Source organism: Parus major, chromosome 7 (genome assembly GCF_001522545.3).
Source record: "Parus major isolate Abel chromosome 7, Parus_major1.1, whole genome shotgun sequence".
Lineage (NCBI taxonomy): Eukaryota > Metazoa > Chordata > Aves > Passeriformes > Paridae > Parus > Parus major.
The window spans coordinates 8,669,720-8,677,540 of NC_031776.1; the positions used below are offsets into that span (position 1 = coordinate 8,669,720).

General features: G+C 37.1%; 1 long non-coding RNA gene across 1 annotated transcript; it reads right to left on the bottom strand.

Moving 5' to 3' along the window:
- Positions 1 to 3,393: 3,393 nt before the first annotated feature.
- LOC107207192 lies at positions 3,394 to 7,397 on the bottom strand. Its single transcript, XR_001522649.2, has 3 exons — positions 6,539 to 7,397; positions 4,854 to 4,923; positions 3,394 to 3,468 (listed from the first exon to the last, which is right to left on the bottom strand). It is a non-coding gene; the product is annotated as an uncharacterized LOC107207192 (long non-coding RNA).
- Positions 7,398 to 7,821: the final 424 nt, after the last annotated feature.

The window sequence follows — 7,821 nt, forward strand, 5'->3', positions numbered from 1 at the left end:
TGCAGAAATCAGACGTTCATAAGTCACTTGACTCCTACTCTGGAGGGCATATAGCAAATTTGGGAGGAGTAGGGGGAGAAGCAGCTCTGAAATTTGAAATTAACATTTTCATTTTGTGTTGCTAAATGCAGAGAATTTTTGTTTCTTTGGAACTCTGTGAATGAAAGCTATCAAATATCATAGCCAAGCCTGTAATGGGCTTAGACCACTATGGGTGTCAATGAAAAGAAGTAAAAAACCTGAGAGTTGGCTTTTAAACCATGTCACTGGAATATGTCAGTTTATCTAAAACTTCTGACTTTTTCTGCTACAGAGTCAGGGTCATCTGCAAAAGGTGTCCTGCATCTCATCTGGAAACTAACAGCTCTTCATCTGTCATGACTTCATAAAGGAATGATGTTTTGGATAAAATACCAAACAAAGGTCAATATTGTTTTCAAGAAGCATAAAGTACTAGTTTATTGTTTTGTTTAGCTTGTTTTGGGTTTTGTTTTGTTTTTTTTTTTAAACAGAAATTTTTGAACAGGAAACAAAACACAAAATGGTTGTACAAAACCAATAAAAAAATTCACATAGGAAAAAAAAGAAGATTTTTATTGAGCTACTTAGAATCCATTTAAGGGTCCAAGATCATGGTGGTTATGATAGTTCACAGAATTTGGGCAGTGTTACGGTGTCCAGTCTGCAGTAATGGGATGTCTCATGAGTTTTCCAGTAGGGAGGGAATCTTACCAGTTTGTCTAAGACAGGTGAAGCAGCAAACATTATCAGTATGATGGGAAAAGAAAGTTTAGCATAGTTTAAACTGCAATGAACCGTTTTAGTGCTTCTCACAGGATTTGTTCTCTGAGCACTGAGCTGCTCTGCTCCCTCTGGATGGCATCTTGTCACTGTGCCAGGAGAAAATCCACGGGTTTCTGCAGCCCTGGTGAAAACACTGATGCTATTTGTTTGACAATTTTTTTTTTCAATATAGCTTTCCCCTTTTCTTTCCTGAAATCTCATCTCTCTGCTGCCTCCCTGCTTCTCCCCATCCCATTGCTCAGAGATTTGTTAGCTGTATCTAATACACCTATTCAGAGCAAGCACCACGGTACAGCTGCTGGGGCTTTCAGGAGATAGAAGAATGAAAAACTTTGCAGCAGAGTCCCTGAAACACAAGTAGAATGTATTGTTGAGGAATCCCAAACAGTTCATAACCATTTCGTTTTCCTGTCAGTTCACATATGTCATCTGTGGTGTTTCCTGACCTCCAGCTTTGCATCCTGGGTGCATTCTGTAATCCTAGAAATGCCTTTTGTCCCCAAACACTCTGTCTTATAAAATTCCATTAGTTTTCAGTTGTGTAGGTTCACTTTTCTTCTGAATGTCATGGTCCATCAGAATGTTTGAAAGTATTGCTCATTTAGACAGCTACATACTGATAAGCAGGTTATCGTATTCTTTATGGCACGTCATGCATGACTTTTATGCATTATTTATGTCCTAAATAACTTTGATCATTCCACAAAACATCCTATTAAATGTTTTCTATTTAATGATACAAATAAAAGACAAATTTTCATATCTGAAACCGTTTTTCCTCCCTTTTGGTGGAAATTGAGGTTTTTTTTCAATTTCCATTAGATCTCCTTTTTAATTATAAACCATGGTTTCTTTTATTTCAGACTGCTAAATGCAGTGGAGCAAAACTGATTTCAGAGAATTAAGTTCTATTTAGATTCATTTTAATTTTATTACCACTTTGCCCATAGGGTTTGCCTTCTGTGTGTTTGGTAAGACAGAACTACTTTTTTTAAATACAGTATTATAAAAAATACATACTAGAAAACAGTAAAAGGTGCATGGATGGGGAGGTGGAAGAGAGAAATAAATATCAGTCGCTAGAGATGCTAAAATTAAGTGATAGCTATTTGCTTACCCCAAAATTAGGAAAACTATGAATTGATGAGAGCTGAGCATGAATCCATGCCATGTCCTGTGTATCATGTGTCCATCTGTCTCATTACAAATCTGCTCTGGTGAACGTGCCTCCAGTGCTCTGGGGAGTGTCACGCTCCATGCTCTGCCTCTTCCCCTCTAAATGCTGGCTTCCCTGGGCAGCATTATTTACCTGAGCAAATGGTTTTGGGCTGTCCTGCCGGCTCGTCCCCAGCTGGAGCTGCAGGGCCTTGGCAGGAGCTGCCTCTCCAGGCCCTGGGGTGACCCTCAAGGAAACGTGAGCACAACCAGGGAACTCATTGACCTTGCATTCCCCGTGGCTCTTCACTGAAGATTTTAACCACTGCACTTGACCTTAATTTCTTCAGAGCATCTAAAAATGAGCTAAGGTTTAATACCTGCTTTTGTCCTTTTCTGAAGTGCAGCCACCATGAATTGCTTAGTTAACTCATTAGGGCCCTAAGCCAAGCAGGTATCTAAGCCAACAGTGCCTTTAAGACCCATTGTGAAAGGGCTGGAGCTATCCAAGCCTAAACCCACAATGTGTTCTTTTCCCTGCTGGAAAACCTCAGGCAAGACAGTGTAAAGTCACAGCTGAAGTGTGTTCGAAGACAATTTGACACACTTTTTCTTTATTTTAAAAATACACATAGTTCTGCATTTCCTTGCAAAAATAATCAGCGCTGCAGTTCCTTCTTGATTTTTATTAGAAATTATTTGTAGCCTTCTAACCCAAATTCCTTAATTTACTTCAAGATTTCAGGTTGCCTCAGTTTACCTTGTTATCCAGATTCCGTCCACTTAGCCAGAATCAACATTAAAGGTTCCAGCAAATGTTATGGAGCTCTTTTACTTCTCTAGTCTTTTTCTGTGAAAGCTTTCTCTGCAGTGTGGGTTTTTACTGTTTTGTTGTTTTACTTTTTACTGGTTTACTTTTTTATTAGTGAGTGATAATTAGATTGGAAAGTGGCAGCAAGAAACATTACTCACAGTGGAAAGTTATCCTTTGAAATAAGGTTTTTTAGTATTTTCTAAGGAAAGAACATAACAAGCAGTAAGACAGGGAAGCAGTCCTGTTATTTGAATGTAACAGATACAACTAATAAGTAAAATATAGAAACCAAAATAATGAATGATACATTGTAAATCACATCCCTCCATTATCTTGATTGCACAAAAATAAACTTAGGAGTATGCTTTGTTTATGCTAGGAATTTTCTTAGCAATTTTAACAGTTTTGTAAGTTGCTTCTGTGCCCTATGCAGTGTGGTAATTTTGCCAGTTAATTACATCTTAAATTCCAAGTTCTGTGGAATAAATCTGCTCTTTTGCACAAGCAAGCTCCAATGGATTAGAAGAATGCAGGAAAAATAAAAGATGTTGGTTGGAGAACAAAACCCCATTTTGTTTCCCATCATGGCAAAAATGAGATTCCATAATGTTCTACCATTCCATTTTTTGCTCTTATGGAGGAAAAAAGTCTGTGCTTCCTTTCAATGATAATTGTCCAACATTCTCCCGCCTATCCTGCAGAATAAAAATATTTTATCTCTGAGACTTGAATAAAAATATTTCATTTGAGCAATGTAGATTAGCTTTAGTTTTTTGGGGTTTTTTGTTTGTTTGTTTGTTTAAGATTTTGTTAGCATACAAACCAATTATTTCCCTGTGCAAAGTTATGTTTTATTCAACCAACAGGAAGATCTCTGCATCACACAAGTTTAGGTTCTTCTACCATAAGCTGATTTCCCTGTAATCTGGATGTCAGCCTAACTCATTCTTCCTGTGAAATGTAAGAACTGAGGGAAAAAAAGAGGGAATAATGTATTTTAATTCTATGTATGGAAGGATAAATGCAGACCTTTTTCCATGAGCAACAAGTACCCATAAAGCTGGAGCCAGCAGCATTCCCTGGTTCTCCTGGCAATACCTACATCTAACCTGCTTACATGTATTCAAGGCAGCTACTGGCCTTTATAAGGGGAAGAAAAAAGCTAAATTCTTTTTTTATGAATATGTTCACAAATTGAGAAATCAGTCCAGATGAGGGAGGCAGTATTACCTAAGTATGCCATCAACCATAACTTTTAAAATACAAAAAAAAACCAGAAGCATGCTGATTATTTTGTAGTAAATCCCACTGTCAGGAAAGTAAATTCTGAATTCTTAGAAAAATTTTCATGTCATTGAAGAAGTAGTCTATTGGACAGGGACAAATCAATAAATAGTATTTCCTTAGGAATTCTATGAGTCACTTCTTTAACAGCCTTCCCCAGTGTGGCAACTTCTGTCAAGTTTTACCACATGTGGTCAATACAAGGGCACTGCACACACCCTCCAGCAGCCATGGAGCCATCATATGCTGCTGTTAAATGTGTAACTTATGTTCTGTTTAATAAAACCTATGTAAACCTGGATTGAATATTCCTATTTTGTGTTTCCACCAGTATGCTGCAGAGAATTTCCAGTATTCCAGTATTTTGAAAAGCTATTTCTGAAGTTTTTTATTCTCTGGTTCAATTACTTCAGAAGCCAAAATTCACAAGATACATCCAAAAGTTAGAGTTGGTTATCTGACTGAGCACATCTGAAGGGTTATCTCCTTGTTCTCAGAGAATTTCAAGCTCATTTTTTCTGTATCCAGTAACATTCTCAAAATGCAGGGTTTGAGGTTAGTGACAAGACAGATACAACGGCAAATTGGAAGGGCTGTAAAAATTTCACCTTTTTAGTGTAAGAAGTCTTTCAATAGCAATACAGAATTACTTCATTTGGTGATAAATCCCTGGGAGCACCTTGCACGCCTGCATTTAGACGAACCAGGTAATTTTACAGACTGACTGGAAATTTCAGGTGACAATTAAAACCATTTAAAAATTATATGCACTAAGAAGCCAATCTAGTCTTCTTACCAGCTTTCAAGGACTTGCAAGGCAGATTCCTTCCTCTCCTTTTTCTCATATTTGTTCTTTTTTTCATTCTCTGTGAAGAGAGAATCATTAAAATAATTCTGAAGATACTCTAATGGCTTACCAGAGCAACATTTACCTGCTCCATGTATAAAGGGTTTCAAAAGCATTTAAAAAGGAACACAGCACTATCTATTTTTTTCCATTCATTGTAAAGTTTAGAGCCAAGTTTTGTGGCAGGAAAAAAACAACAAGATTGTGAAAGTCTTCTAGCTTGGGCTAGAAGAATGTGGGATGAAGGGGGTTAACAGATAAAGCACTGCAACTGCACTTTGGAGTTCAGTAACTGTGAAGTGAAAACCCCTGCATCATCACAACCAAATTTAGATAAATTTTCTTTTCAGATGATAAAGGTTCATCATTGACCTGCTCTTCCTTGCATTATTTGTGCAGCTGGCTTGTGTTCCTTTTAGTGGTTATGAATATTTACAGCCTATCTACCTGATTTTACAACATCCTTTACATTCAATTTTATAAAATTCCCTGCACATAAATCTTGCAATATAGGTCAAATTTCAGAATGTGTTCCTAAAAAGGTATAAACTCTATTGCACGGTGATTATCACACTGACTATAGAACATAATTTTTTTAATAATTAAACTGTTCAGATAGTTTTACCCTCTGCTTGATTGCTGTATGGGTAGCTGTAATTAACCTTTACTGATGTTAATTATGCACAAAGTGGGATCTTAGAGCTGCTGACCAGGCAATTTGTTAAACATCTCAGGAGGTGATATCACTTGCACACTGTTTCTGTGCACTCTTGCAACTCATAACACAATGTGAAGTCAAAGTGGTAAGAGTTATGCTTTGAAAAAATTGCAGAATTTGTTTGCTCAGTAAAGTCATTGAAGTTCATTTGCCTTGGAGTCAAAATGAGCAGAGAAGTCACCAAGAGATATCTCCATAAGGGTACTGCTGCAAAAAACTTTTGTAGAAGTTTATTAAGCCAAATTAAACATGATTAAATTCCTCAAAGGGCTCCTTTCATGAAGGCCCAGCTCCACTAAGAGCCTGTACACAGAATAGGAACACCATTCCATGTACCCCCTCTGACTGACTTTACAGGTGCTGGCAGGAACCTCACAAAATCAGGAAGAGTAAGGACACAGGTATAATCTCTTTCATGTTGTAAAGTTAATATTTCAACAGAGAACTGCTCAGGGGGTTATACTATGTAAAGATGAAATTTTATAGGTCCATTTATAAGATTTTTAGGAAAAATTCTCACTCCATTACCCTACAGAGGATTAACTTCTGTTTCACACAGGGATCAAAACAGTTTATCAATGCACACCTTCTCCAAGCTGCAAGCAATGCTAGAATTAGAATTGCAAATAATTCTACAAACAGACTAAAGCAATTAGACTGAAGCAGCCCATTTTCTGTTAAAATGAAGAAAGCTTAACTGTTTAAAATGTGTTTAAATGTGTGTTAAAACAAAACATTAAGTTTGCGATTTGTTGGTAAACAAGTGAGCAAAGAACTCAGGATAGAAGTTCTCCAATAACACCGGGGAGCTCAAGGATCAGACTCTACCAGGAGGAGGACTGAAGCCTGTGGGCCCTCTGAAAATAGCTGGTTTTTGACAATCACATTATGGAAATATGTTGTTATGGTGTTATACCTTATCTTCCAGTTCTGTCGGAGAGGAGGATAGCCAGGAGTAAAAATGTTGTGTTTGTGATGCTGGTCTTGTGCTGAATTCTTATGGTCCTCAAGGCCATTTAGATTTGTAGAGTTCCTTGGTGCAAAGAAACCATTCCAGAGTAAGTTCTTCATTTGTGCACTTTCTTGCCATTAAAAATATCAAGTGATAACTCAATAGTTTGGTGTTCTTTGCATACTCAGTATATTGCTTCAGTAGCAGAAGAAAAATAAACATCAATGCCTTATAATTTCTTCATATTAACAAATTTCACTGATGGTTTCATATAACTTGGAATTCAAATTATTAGAATTCCCAATATTATACTGAAACTAAGTCAATATAATACAAATACTTATTCAGAAAAATATGTATATGTAATTTTTAAAATAAATTTTAATGTATTCAGGAGGAAAAGGTTGTAAAATGTTATTGAGTCAACATATTTCTTTAGATGAACTAAAAATGAGAACATCTTTAAGGCTAAAGAAGCTTCAGAAAGTTATTTTCCTTTAACCAAATCATTCCTACATAGTTGCAGTGTGTGAGCATAATAGTGTTCCAAAGCAGCATCACAAAACAGTGACATGACAGAAGAGTTTGGCAATAAAAAGTTGACTTTCATAGGTGGGGTTATGAATTGTTAATTGATATGATGAGCTGTTATACAGTGTTAAATAGTATAATGAGTTGTTATACATAATTAATTGAATAAGTCACGACACAATAAATTCTTAAATTCAATGTACTGTTACATGAGTGTAGGTAACCACTAGAGGGAGGTGGTGAGAATTTAATAAGCCAACAGGAGGAACCTGCTAGAAATTTACCTCGTGGAGTGATGACAGCACTTTGGACTGTGACTGGAGAACGAGCCAGCCAGCAAGATCAGAGAATTCCAGACTCATTGCTCAGGAATATATCACAATCCATCACCAGCACACAGCAAAAAGACTAATCAGGGAGAGGACTGAAAGCACACCACTCCAGCAGCTTTAAGACACCATAAAAACCCCAGGTGCCCAGCACCTGGGAGCTCCTGCAGAACTTGTGTCCAAAGAAGGACCCTTTGTAGCACACAGTTACTGTCACTCTGACTTATCCTGAGGTCTCATCCCCAGTTGTTCTAGGTTTTTAATAAACAGGCTCACCATTTTTAAAAGTCACCAGCCTCATTTTCCTTTTTGCCTGATTCTAACAACTTTATCCAGCAGACGTTTGACAGAAGATCTGCTCAACTTCGTCTGCTGGATCAATAGAAC